Source organism: Crassostrea angulata, chromosome 7, assembly GCF_025612915.1.
Source record: "Crassostrea angulata isolate pt1a10 chromosome 7, ASM2561291v2, whole genome shotgun sequence".
In the NCBI taxonomy this organism is placed as follows: Eukaryota; Metazoa; Mollusca; class Bivalvia; order Ostreida; family Ostreidae; genus Magallana; species Magallana angulata.
Window position 1 is genome coordinate 30,688,098 of NC_069117.1, and position 14,591 is coordinate 30,702,688.

General features: G+C 32.5%; 1 pseudogene; it reads right to left on the bottom strand.

The window, feature by feature from the left end:
* Positions 1 to 6,256: 6,256 nt before the first annotated feature.
* Positions 6,257 to 13,273, bottom strand: LOC128156623 (protein mesh-like; annotated as a pseudogene).
* Positions 13,274 to 14,591: the final 1,318 nt, after the last annotated feature.

Sequence of the window (14,591 nt, forward strand, 5' to 3'; positions counted from 1 at the left end):
GACGAAAACGGATAGCAATAGGTCACTTGAGTTTAAAAATCCTTTTCAATAGTTAATAATAGGAAAATTGCCCTGACAAAATGTTTAAGTATTATTATTAATATTCATCATGTTACAAAATTTATAAAATTTATGCAACCGGAAAAATAAAGGAATCAAATTTTCTTGCCAATATGCAATCATAGTAAAATTTAAAAGTTCAACCTTTTAGAAAATTCCAATTAAGATGATTTATTTAAGCGATGACATATTGTAAGTAATATACTCAATTCTAAAGAACTCGACCCACGAACCATGATGGCCTAGTCTCAAAAAATTGTGATTTTGTTATTTTGGTAGGCCAAAAACGTTAGCAAGTGGGTTGAGTTCTTTAAAGAGGGAATATTTAAAAAAAAAATAAGGAATCGGAATTCCCTGCGATGATAAACAGTTTCACTGTGTGACGCTAACGATCTACGATACGTTATGGAGCTGTAATTATAAAATATCCTTATGAACGTTTAATTTCGACTATCCACTTCATTTATAAGCAATGCAAAGCCGGCATTAAACTAAGAAAAAACTACAGGGTTAATGCGGGCACGACAACTTAATACAGCTATGAATTACACCTTCTTAAAAAAAGACGAACATAGAAGATGTTCTTGCAGGTGCTGTTTATATAAGTTTAATCAATTGCGGATCGTCATTTTTGGTTTCACTGTCTAAAGTTGTTTAAAAATGGAAATGTTTAAATTTAGAATTTGATATTTACGATTTAAATCAAAGGGATAGAGAAAAAGATTTGCATGAAAGCACTCACTGCTAGTACTAAATGGTATTCTATATAAAAAAAAAGTATTACTGTACCAAATGATTCATCATAATCAGGCTCACTGTCACAAATATAGCAAAAATCGGACGTCTGAATTAAAAACCAATAATTACAACTTGAATCAAAATGGAATGAAAATACAATACCATGGAAACAGTGATGGTAAGCAGATGTTAATTACACCAACAGGCTTTTGACATGACATATCGAAAAGATAATGACTTTCTTAAAATTGGGAAAAAAAGAAACTACAGGTTGGCTAATACTTAGGCATGTGCGTGTTATTATAATGACGTCTTACTGACGATATAGCCGCTATATGGCCTCTAGCTGCTAGTAATGATTCATCTTGCAATTTTCTGATGTTTTTTTTTCAAAGACTTGAAGTAAAAAACTCATACAAAAAAGAAAAGAATAATTGATAATGAAGACGAAAATCTGAACTTGTCGCAGATATAGAATCATTTTCAGGTTTTCGGTAATCTAATATCACAATGTCTTTGAATAAAATATATATAGATTTTTGTATATTATAATTTGCATTATTTCCATTGGAAGAATACATTAAGATGTTAATGTTTGAAATGTGCTCTAGTGCTGCAAATTTTAAACTGTATCCTCTCCAGCTGGATTAAAAAAAACACCAATTTCTTCGGTTTAAACACAATTATATATATTTTTTATGAACTTTGCTATGTTGGATATACAATCGATGCAAAAGAATAAATTAAACTGCACTGATTATACTGCAAGGTTAAAATTCCAAGAGAAATTTATTTGCAAAGAAAACCTTGCAAACATGAGAAAAAGATTCTTCGATGTATATCAGATATTTTACCGTTACATCTAGTTCATTTTGTTGACGTGGCGTGGAACAACATGGAGGGATTGGTTACTTTAAATCGATACTGTATCAATGCGAATTACAGGAATTTAGCAACTATCGGTATTGAATCAATTTGATCTACATGAAAGATTTTTATTTCAAAATTAAATTTCACCCACTTGTAGAAAATCAGATTTAATACTGTAGCAGACTTGCATAACTCAATGGTAATCTTGGTTCAGCCATATACTATACATTTCCGTGAATATGAAAATCACAATACTGCTTAGTGAAATGTGTAATCGTGTGGAATTTCATTATTCGGAGGAAAAGATATAATAATTGTATACAGACAAATATTCGCTTACGTTTTATTTTCGCCTCTTTTACCCAGGTTATCATCGGGCTAAATCAAAAGTTAGCGAATTCCAATGTCTCTAATTATTCCTCTTTAAGCACAACTATGTTTGGGCGAATTAAAGATGGTGCGAATCCGTTTGCAAGTGAAGTAGGATAAAAATAATACCGGGCAAAAATAACCCTGTGTACAGTAGTAGAAATATTTAATATATCGAATTTTACAATTAATTGCACTTAACAAAGAAAGGGGGAATTAGAGATGCTGTTCAGGTCTTCTCTAAAACAATCATACCAACTGAGCACTGTCAACGTGTAACAGTTATCTCAATACAAATGAATAACGCTTAAAACAATATAAGCAGCATTTTTAGAAATATTTGTGGCCCAAGCACTGTATGATGGTAATCAAAAGTGCAGTTGATTTGGATCACCGGCAATACGTGTACTTTTGTCGGGAATCTCGAATTTACTGTCTGCACATTTAGAAATAAATGTAATATCAACTTTGATTAAAATTGTACAAACTATTTGGGCAGTACTATTGTGTTTTTTAAAGCTTATTCTATATTTTTCTTTTGTTTTCATTTTTAGTCACTTATGACACGCGTTAATCATCAGTCTATACATGTTTGATTTTAAGGTATAACGACCACATTTTGTACCTAATAAATGAATGGTATGACATTCTTAATCATGATATCATTTTGAAGGTGATATCAAATAAAAATACTCCACCAAAGGAATTTTCAAAATTTTGATTATGGTTCAACTAATTACACCTTGAATTTTGCATTGAGGTCAATGGGCAACGTATGTTTTATTAAGATATTTTAAAAAGTAAGTTGAAATTCGTAAAACTCTCTTGGTTAATACATGCATAAACTTTCTCTTTATTAAAATATGAAATAAAATTAATCATTCACCGCAGATATTTTGAAGAAATTAAAATTTTCTTTTTTTCATCAAGGGGAAATAACTTTTTCAAAAATTTTAAGGTGCAAAATGACCGGTTTTTTATATGTTGTCAATCATGTGAATTTGGTTTATTTCACTTTCATTGTTATCTAGCAATACAAAGTTAAATAGTTTAAAATGATTCAAAATTGTTCAATATCCCATCATTATACATCGAATACCTTAAGAAGACAGTACGGCGCATCTGAGTTAAAAAAAAAAACGACTTGAAAAAAAGCATAAGGTACATGTATTTAAATCTTTGGTTATCAACAAATTTGAAATCAGATTTTATAATTTTTTTAAAACAACATATATTTTACCAAACATTTCTAAAAAAAAAAAAAAAATAAACTTCAATGCCTTTTCTTTTATAGAGTGGGTCTGTACTCCATATCTTTTGTCATTGTCTTTAGAAAGTCTAATAGAAAACAAACCGATAATAATCAACAAAAACGTGGAGAGATCACCCACTATACATTAGAGAGCCCAACAGGTTAACGTTTTAGAGAAATAAAACCGTAAATTCGTGGCCAAATTCGCATATTATACAATTTAAACAACGGACTTCGTTGTGACCGAAATTGCTTAGTGGTTAGGACACCATACATTGAGTAACCTTATATATACATGTAACTAGGCTGTTAAGGTAACTCCGTACCTATAAAATCATGGGTTCAAAGTTAAAAACTTAACTTTTTTTTAACTTATTGGACTTGAATTTCATCAAAAAATAAATAAAATATATATGTATCCATACTATTTAAGATGTAAGGTATTAAAAAACAAAGGCTGAAATTATCATCTGAAAACACACTTTTTTTGTTTAAAAATTAAATATAAGTGGATGGATACTTGTTTGTCTATTTAAATTTTATTACTTACTATGCCAGAAAACTAAAATTAATTAAAAAAAAAAAAAGAAAAAAATTGTTTACATTAGAGAAAAGTAGAACAGAGTTATTTCCCTTTGTCATTATTGAATTATGTCGAATATAAGGATGAGAAACGCTTATTGAATATCTCCAAGTAAACAATGATTTGAGTTTTTGATGTGCACCTATGATAACATAGAAATTACAAATCTACTTGCAAGAATTTTAATGAATTCATGATTTATGTAAAATGTATGACGTCACAGGAGGGTGGATTTACTTTAAATAATACACTTTCTAGGACATTATCTATAAACGTTTTTAATGAATTTCAAAGGTTATCTAATGCGGTTTAAAAATTGACACCTTAGCGCTTGCCGGTAAAAAGGCCGAAATATCAAATTCAAGATGTTTAGAATTAATTTTGGTACTTCACAATCCTGGAACGAAAATTATTAAAATTTATCGTAAAGGCTTGTGATACATGTATCTCATATTCAACTGTGGCCCATGTACATGGGGCTGAGTAAATAATTCTTGCTTTTTAGGTCGCCTGAGTCACTCAGGTGACCTATTGCAATTGGTCTTTGTCCGTCGTCGTGCGTTAACAATTTTACATTGTTAACTTCTTCTTGAAAACTACCAGGCCAATCGTTACCATATTTGGTGTGAAGCATCTCTATGGTAAGAAGAATCTAAATTGTGAAATTCATGGCTCTAACACCCCTGGGGTGCCACGGGCGGGGCCAAATATGCAAAAAAGCCAAATTTTCAAAAATCTTCTTCTCTACTCCCACGCATGTGAGGAAAAAACTGGTTGCATGGTTATGATGTCCATGAAGCCCTCTACCAAAATTGTGAAATTTATGGCCCCTGGGTCAGGGGTTCTAGCTCTAGGGTGGGGCCAATATAGCCAAATAGTAAAAATGTATTAAACCTTAGAAAATCTTCTTCTCTACTATCATATATATTTGTTAAAAACTAAATACATGATAATGATGTCGACGAAGCCCTCAACCTAAATTGAGGAATTCATGAACCCTGGGTCATGGGTTCAGGCTCTAGGGTGGGGCCAATATGGCCATATAGTTAAAATGTATTAAATCTTACAAAATCTTCTTCTCTACTCCCATATATATTTGTTAAAAACTAAATGCATGATTAAGATGTCCATGAGGCCCTCTATCAAAATTGTGATATTCATGGACCCCTGGGTCAGGGGTTCAGGCTCTATGGTGGGGTTAATATGGCCAAATAGTAAAAATGTATTAAATCTTAGAAAATCTTCTTCTCTATTCCCATATATATTTGTTTAAAAATTAAATGCATAGTTATGATGTCCATGAAGCCCTCTACCTTAATTGTGAAATTCACGACCCCTCGGTCAGGGGTTCAGGATCTAGGGTGGGGCCAATATGGCCAAATAGTAAAAATGTATTAAATCTTAGAAAATTTTCTTCTCTACTATCATATATATTTGTTAAAAACTAAATGCATAGTTATGATGTCCATGAGGCCCTCTACCGAGATTGTGAAATTCATGACCCCTTTGTTAGGTGTTCAGGCTCTAGGGTGGGGCCAATATGGCCATATAGTAAAAATGTTTTAAATCTTAAAAAGTCTTCTTCTCTACTCCCACACATGTGGGCAAAAAACTGAATACATAGTTATGATCCACAATCTCCTTTACCTAAATTGTGAAATTCATGGCCCGTGGGTCAGGGGTTCAGGACGTGGTGGGGGGGGGGGGCAATATAGTGTTTATGCATGTAATGTTTAAAAATCTTCTTCTCTATTCTCACACATCTGTAAAAAGAACTGACTATTAATTATGTTTACCAGGAAGTCCTCTACTGAAATTTTAATTTTCATGTCCCCTGAAGGATGGGTTTTGACTCTAGGGCAGGGCCAAAATGGATGTATAGATGTTAAAGCATATAACGTTAAAAAATTATCTTCAGTACTCCCACACACCTGAAAGGAAAACTATATTCATGATTTTGTAGACCAGATCTTTTAGTTTTTCACCAAAATTATAGGTTTCAGTTCTTTTTGAAATGTGGTCGTCATTACAAATTTTTAATTTTTCTACTCCAGTATGAAACCTAATTAATTAGATGCATATATGAGACTCCATGACAAGTTTGTGTATGGGATATATGCTACTCAGGTGACCGTTAAGGCCAAATGGCCTCTTGTTCTAATTAGGGTTCTTAATGTTGTAAATGCTTGTCTGCCTCCATTTACTTTTTCCATTTTTATTTTACATTTATTCGCCATCCGATTTTTTCTTTCCATTTTTGTCAACGTTTAAATTTGTATTTATTAATTGCATGTAAACATCTACATTTTTATGAAGTTATAGGACGCTTTCTTGTAAAACCTTCGACATGTGAATTAAGCAGTTTATTTGTAATTTAAACATATTAAAAATAATATCACGTATAAGGTTACAGTTTGTGAAGGAAAATATTGTTACGTACTTATATTCAAAACAAAAACATTACTATTCAATTTGATTTTAAATACTAACTACTGAACCAATGTCAGTTGTTCTACAGCCCAGCTTTTTGATCCTTTTCCCGACTTTTACGTAGTGCAAATGCGTCTAGAAAAGACTTGAACCTCTGTGTTCCCTTTCTGGTTTCGGTAGCAAGCTCCTGGGATCCCGACACAGCATAATCAAATATGCATTCTTTGTCATCCCCACACACTTCTACTACGTCTTCAGGAAGATCGGAAGGAGTCTCAAAAGTTGGAACGAAACTGGGGTTTTGAAAGTCGCTGTAGGTAGTCGCGTCTTTGTAGGTAAAAAGAGACTCTTTCTCGGATATCATCCCTAAAATATAAACCTTATAAATTTTGTTGTTTCGATGATAAAATGATGCAAATTAAAAACGACATATTAATGTTGGCATCTACATTACATAGTAATCCAAAGTTCCTGTATATTTCTTTTGAAGAGGAAGTTGGTAGCAAGATTCCGTCCGATGGAGTTCTCAAGTCATTGCTTAGGTCTCCATCAAAATCACCCAGAAGTCCTCTCAAGTGTCCTGGAAGTAGTTTTTTTTTCAATTGTATTTCCATACATGCTAACTATAGAGTCAAATGAGACAAATTGACTGTGGTATGTTTGATAACTAAAACTGAAGAACGCACCGGACAGAAGTGTGTTTCCAACCACTGGAATTATGTTTAAAACGTTGGTACTAGCTGTTATTTGAAATGATATACCACTGGTGAAGGAGACTTGATAAACCTTTTCAGTTGCCTCCGCATCGAGAGTAACTGGTGGTGACTGTATCACAGAAACCCCTGTACAACGTAATATTTGAATAACGTGCAATAAAAGGTAATTTATAAAAGCAATCAGAGAGTAAAAAACATTTTAAATACGAATACTAACCTTGAAACTGATAGGAAAGGGATTCGTCAAAGTTAATCAGGTCACCATTAACAAGCACTTCAGCAATATTAGCGGAGTCCAGACGGATCTCTACGACGGCCGATTGATTTAGATGTTGGGATAAAAAGGATGTGCAAACACTTGCTTCCGAGAGATCTCCTTTAAAAACAAAATTCGCATACTCGTTCATCAGTATACATTTGTAAGTAAAATTATTTAATAACTGAAAATATGAAAATAATTTAATTTTGTCAATTAGTAGATATCAGTTCCTCTCAATACCGTTGGCTTTTCGGAATTGTTCAAGCCGTATCTGGCTTTGGAAAGATTTATCATCGGTTCTCAAATACACAAATTCGCCGACACCGTTGAATGAGTATTTATATCCATCAAGTGAAGTAAAGTGAGGATCTCCAACCGTCAGAGCTGAAACAAGAGTCCTCATTATAATCATATCTGCAAATCTGTAGGTCTACGAAAAATTTACATCAACACCAGTTTTCTCCCGAAAATCTGTAGATTCTGAAGACAATATAACCTAATTGTAAAGGTATATTAATCTCTAAATTATATATTATACTTGATCAAAGCTGAATTACATGGTATTAAATGATGTCAATGTAGCTCAACTTCAAGTATGAGAATTATTTATTGTAGTCATTAATGTGACCAATATGAAAATATATCCAAAATATTCGACATGAGTGAGAAAAAAAAAAATCAAAATCGTGGTAATGATGTAATTGTAGCTGCATGTCTGTAGCTCCCGGTCTGAAAAAAAATCTGATGGACTTCCAAGGATCCGGAGCTACAGTGCCACCCATTGAAAATATTCGTTGCGCACAAAACGTGCGCTAGTTTTGGACCGACTAACCTTATTTATATGCAGATTCTGTGAAAACAATTAGTATCGTTAAATCCTTCAGGCAATTTAAAATACTGATATTGTTTCCTTTAATGGATGGCACTGTAGCTCCAGGTCGTCCATCCAAATTTGTTTTCAGACCGGGAGGTACAGACCTGCGGCTAGTGCAATTGATGCCTCTTGGATAAGGATTGAGGCCTTAGGAAAGGATCAATGGTCATCTCTGGTATGTATCAAATGTATGTCATAGATAATTACAAGTCAAGTCAAAGGGTATGATGGTTAAGAAATTGTATAATTGTAGTATGTTTAAGAAATATTTTGTTTTTCAAAGAAATTCACATTTAGAAAAAAGGGCATAACTTTCTACACATCTATTAGATAAAAGTGTTTTTGGACCGAAAAAATAGGTTAAAACGATTAATTGAAGAGTAGTCTATATATTTACATGTTGTATAAACTTTAAAAATCCAAATTCTACTGTAATTAAATGGGAATTTAAATTTTACACTATGTTGTAGTTTTGTTTATTCAGATATCAACACTCCTGGCAATAAACTATTCTGTTTCTTACTGAAGCTGAAAAGGCAAATAAAAATTTTCTTGAATGCCAAGTGCTTTAAAAATTAACAAATACTCACCTGGGCGAGGTGGCACATAATGAAGACATGAACTTCGTGGTCTGCGCCGCAAGTATTGATGACAGTCACTCGTTCCCATACCTTTGGACTTGTGCTTAGAATATCGACAACAGTATACGAAAGGAATAACGTCATAATAGAAGTTATCAAAGAAGGGTTGAATACTTTTTCCTCGATAGTGATATCGCTGAAGAGTTCCGCCTTCAACTTCATTGGATTGAATTAACTTGCTCTCCTTGTCGTAACAGCATATATTGTCCATACCACTGGGTCTGTGATAGTAAATGAGTACATAATTTTATACACATATAAGAAATGATTCGTGTTTGTTTCGGAAATTACGATTCGCTTGTTTCAAACTTACCCTAAACTATTTAACCGAACACAGTGATTGGCATCCTTTCTATTCAGACAATTACCAGTCATACTCAGTGGAAAAACTTGATTAAACAAATTGCAATTTGGATCCGGATGAAACCGTACGCTGTCGAGCAAAGCTTGGGCTGAATGCGATATTTTTGTAATGGCGGTAACTTTAAATCCTGTCTATACCATTTGCCACAAAAAGAGACTGCTTCTGCAGGAGGTAATGCTAAGGGGAATATATCAGACCAAATTCCTCTTCTAGGCCTGAGAGAAAATGGGATTTTTCATTCATCTTTAATCAGTTAATTAAACATTATATACATGCAATTATAAACATGTAAATATCGAATGTATTAGAGGTTAAGATATAATTTGACATCAAGATATCCTAATTTATCACAGAATTTTTTGTATCATTACTTATAATTGAAGTTTAGTGAATTGTATAACGCTTAAAGCGATATATTCGATTATGAAGGTCAGAAAGGTTAAAGAAATATTTGAATTTGAAAAGCAATGCTTAGCACATGATGGGTATATATTAAATAATTTCAAGCGAAATTAAATTAAGATTACTGGTCAGTTTGAACCGTTGCAGATGTAACCCTTATAGCATGAACGAATTCTTGTGTTTCCAACGAAATCTGTGCCCATCCGGCTGAACGTTGCACCCCTTCTTGCAAAAGTTCACTTGTCCATGAAAGGCGACCATCGGCTTCCTCCTGTAAAAATGACAACGAAATTTTCAGTGTTACCAAATGTTAGAAAAATCTGTAAATAGCAATGGCAACCGGCAACGAATTGAAAACAATTCAATGAATAAACAACCCTCACAATCAAAGAAAATAGAAAAATGTCCACAGTATCAGTGTTCTCTAGTTCGACAGCGTCTGTATCCCATGAGATATTGTGCTGTCCTTCGTACCAGTCCTCAGGATCCTGTCTGTAGACTCTAATCTTGCTGTCTGCTGGATTTACTTTATATATATGAAAAAAACCTTTATTAACAGATGATACTGAAGAAATTTACTTCAGAAGAAAAATGATGATATAACATACAGAATCTAAAAAATAATGTGTAGTCAATGCGATTTTCTTCTCATATTCAATTCAGCGCTTATCTACACTGTCGATAAGTCAATAGAAGCAAGCTCATGGCAATGAAAATTGAGACTTTGGCAGAGTTTCTTTTACTTCATAGTTTTTTTTGGATTTCGTACACTTTCCAATAAATGTTATAAATTTTAACATTGTAATATTATTTAATATTATTCAATCAATCACTTTTATTTCAGGACGACTTACCGACTGTATACAAATAAACTAATTCCCTTGTGGTATCCTGTTGCTCAATTTCTATATTAATAATGATTTCTCCAGTGGTATTGAACACAGGAGTGACACAGCCTATGCTAAACTGAGATTGTCTTTGACATTTGTATTTCTGGGATCCTGCAAAACTTGCCACAACTGTTGCTGTTGATTCAATACATGGCCCACCAAGGGTTATATACTGCCCTCCTAACATGGGTCCAGAGTTAGGGGTTATCGTTATTTTTGAGATGTCTAATAATATAATTTTGAAAAAGAAATTATATATTACAAACTATCTCAATTTCTGGTATCTGTACAATAAACAATTCTTTCGTTAAATCTAATATTTTTGTATCAGTGAATCGACATTTTTTGATAAGTTTCAAATGCAAGTAAAATAACGCTTTTTGTAGCATAACAGTTTGTGTTACAAATTGCAGAAACTGTTCTTACATCCCTCCTGACATGGCTGCAAAACTTCTGAATCGTCAATTCTGAATACAAATACGCCTGGTATTCCAACATTTGACATTTCATCAATATTCACGACCTCCGGAGTAAAACCAACGTCAACTTGAAAAAACCGTACGGTATCTCCTGCATTCAATCCAACCTAGAAGCCGTAGATGTATGTTAACGAAATTTAAACACTGTCTTAATTTTTGCATTACTATTTATTTTTATTTGTAGTATAACCTTGTTCAGTTTTTGTTAGATGTTATTAACTTTCGTGAATTTTATAACGTAATGCAAGGATGTGTTATTTTGTGGACATTTGCTCAATCATTTCAATTTCTTTACATATCTCTTTCTTCGATGAATATAATTTCGTTGATCTACTTCGCAATAAAAGACGCTAAAAAAATTATCTACTAATTTTTTACTATTTTTTTCTGTATTATTTTTTTTTAATAAAAATTATCTTCATCCAATTATGGGTTTGTGATGTAATGATTTATATTTTTTTGTTCAGAATATTAATTTTTTTGTAACTTTATTTCAAAAAAGGTGTATTTAAAGATTGCAGAAATATTTTTATAACAAGGTTAAAATAATAAGCGTTCCTAAAGGGTGTATATGGCATGAACCAATTTGCAAAAGCAACAGACCCCTATACCCCAGTATATCCTGCTCTCTTTCTAAATAGTGCTAATAAGGAGAAGTTCAATTAGGGTTTCACAGTTTCACACCTCGGTGTGGAAGTAAACTATGAAGAGAAGGGTCTCCAAAACAACACCCGACAAATTTTAATTAGACGTGACGAAGTTGTTAATCAATGTTTATGTTGTACCTTCAGTCCTGTCAACATTGAATTAAAATAGAACAGTTTAATGAAAATTCTTTTTGTGGGACTTTTTGTTAGTAAGAACTATATTGAAGAATATTTAAGGACACACGGGACTTTCCTCGATTTTATATAATTTTCCTTGATATGTTATTCCTTATTTATTAAATTTTAAACGTGTTAATTCCCAACAATTCAGGGTACGTTAACAGGCTATTTTGGAGCTAGAATATTTATAATTTTCCTTAGAATAGCATGCAAAATGCATTTGAATGCTTATAAATAGTGTCAGTGTCATAGTATATATTTTCAATTAAACACTTTATATCTAAATAAAAAAGTATCATATAGCATGAAACTATAATTATGAAATTACTTAGCGGAAATCTTCACATTATGGAGATAGGAAAAAAAATGAAAAAATAGAAGATAGGTCGCATCTGACCTTAAAAGAATATAACGATATACATGTATGTTACACAATCACATGACAAGAAACGAGAAATACTTTATAATAATAACAACATGTCTTTTTATATCATATGCATGTTTTCATTTTGTTTTTAACACATATTCTAAAAAAAATTACGAATTTTTCTAGTTTTATATTCTGTAAATTTTTCTACATACTTGAGCTGCGGTTCCGCCTAATCCGGTTTGTGTATTTCCACCGGAACTTGTTCCTGTCGTCCATGTTATTTTTCCGTAATTGAATATCGCAAAGGAATTGCTGTCGTTTGATATCATGACGGCTTGAAAGGTATTTCTCTGAAATAAAGTTTTAAGTTGCAAACTCTCTAGAACAAAGCTCTTCTATCAAAGGGCCCTTTGTAAAATAAAAGATGTATATCGCAAATGATTTACCTTTAAACAACCACCAAGGGAGGAACATCCGTAAAATGGCAAGTCATACCAAGTAGCAACTATTACCCATGATGCTTGAAAGTTCGTCATCTTTGGAAAAAATATTTTGACATCATATGTCGCTCTGTTTTTAATGGTTTCTTCTGTTGTGAGTCTATACCAAATTGCTCCTCCCTTCCTCACATCGCTGTCTGCCCAGAAAGGACTGATAAAGGCTAGATTAGTAGGAAAATTCTTTGGTATAAACTGAGAAGCTGATCTGCTCAAAACAATATATCCGTTGTCTGATACCTGAGTAAAAATCGCAAAATATATGATATATTACTTATTATAGACAATCGTTAAATCCAACTAAAATCTACAGAATTTTTTTTTAGAATTATTATTAAAATGTATTGAACAGATATTATAATAGACACCCAAATTAGAAAGTAAAACATTTGAATTAATAAAATGGATGGGATATTCACATCCTCAAAGGCATTAAAAAATTAAATATTATACTTACAGAACATCTGTTATGACCAGCAGTAAAATAATTAAACGTAGATGGAAACGCGATAGGTGAAGAGACCACATCACCTCTCAATTCCATTTTAGCATCTCCGTTTTCGTATCCAAAAGGATAAAATTCATCAACGGCTATACTATGAAGGGTTGGAGGCAAGGTGACCACTATGATTGATAGCCAAACGCTCTGCATAGTGTATGGTTTATTGTGAAGAAATTGACGAAGAGAGTTAACATTTATACCCGTTTAAAAAAAATGATGGGGATATTCATCCAATCATATATACTTAACTTTACATCGAAAAGAATATTTCGGAATTTATTTATTATCAGGTGCTTTTTTACCCTTTTTGCATTTTTTAACAACTTCTGAGGGAGAAAAAAAATCAATGGTAGGGGGTTAACTTTCTAGATAAAAGGATTTTATCATGATTTACCTCGGGGAATTTTCCAACAAAGTGTCAGGTTCACTTGTACTTCAAAACAAGCAGATATGGTCTCTTAAATCTTTAGATAGAAAACACAACTAGACTCTTGTTGCAAAAGCAACAAAAAGGTCTTCCGTTTTGATATACATGTATCAATTTAACTGTAAGACATTGCTTCTCTCACATAGAAAAAAAGTGGATGTGATAATTATTGTTAATGATATATCCAGACGTTACTTACATGTAAAACAACGAAAATGAAAAAGAAATCAATTTTTGAAGGACTTTCTGTGACGACCGGAAGTAACGCCGAACTAAACATCAATGTTAACCATTTGTAAAATCATAAGTCAATCTTTCCTCAAAGTTTGGTTGTTCACGTCTCTGCCAAATTTAAGATCTCTTTGAAACAATGTTTTTGTCATGGGACCGGAAACGGACAAACGGAAGTGATTAATAAAAACAAAAGCTGGTATTTCTTGTACATTTGCTAAGCATACATCACTGTTTATCAGGCTAGATGAAACACTCAAGAAAGTCAGACTGAGTTAAACTTGTTAAAAACATGATTTTTTAACCCTACCGGTAAAAACCGGAAGTGACAGTTCACAAAATTAAACCCATTAAACAAATCCCCTATCAAATTTCTATCAATCATGAAAGCTTCGTTTCTCAATCACTTACAGTGACAAAAATCTCGCGGACATCAAATTTGTAAAAAGAAAAGCTTCATAGAGATATTTGAGATATCTCACCGGAAGTAAAATTTATTTGCAAATTTAACATTATATAAATGACAAATGTAAGATTGTATACTGATATTTTCATTTTATGTAAATTGAATAAAATATGAAAAAAAAACAAATTTTTGAAGTGCTTCCGGTGACGACCGGAAGTTACGCCGAACAAAACAAAATAGTGTATACACATGCACATACATAGGTCTTTCAACCCACAAAGTTTGATTGTTCAAGTCGTCATCGTTTTTGAGATCTCTAGGAAACAAGGTTTTTTGTCTCGGGACAGGAAACGGACAAACAGAAATGTTCAATGAAAATGAAAGTTAGTATTTTTGTAACCATT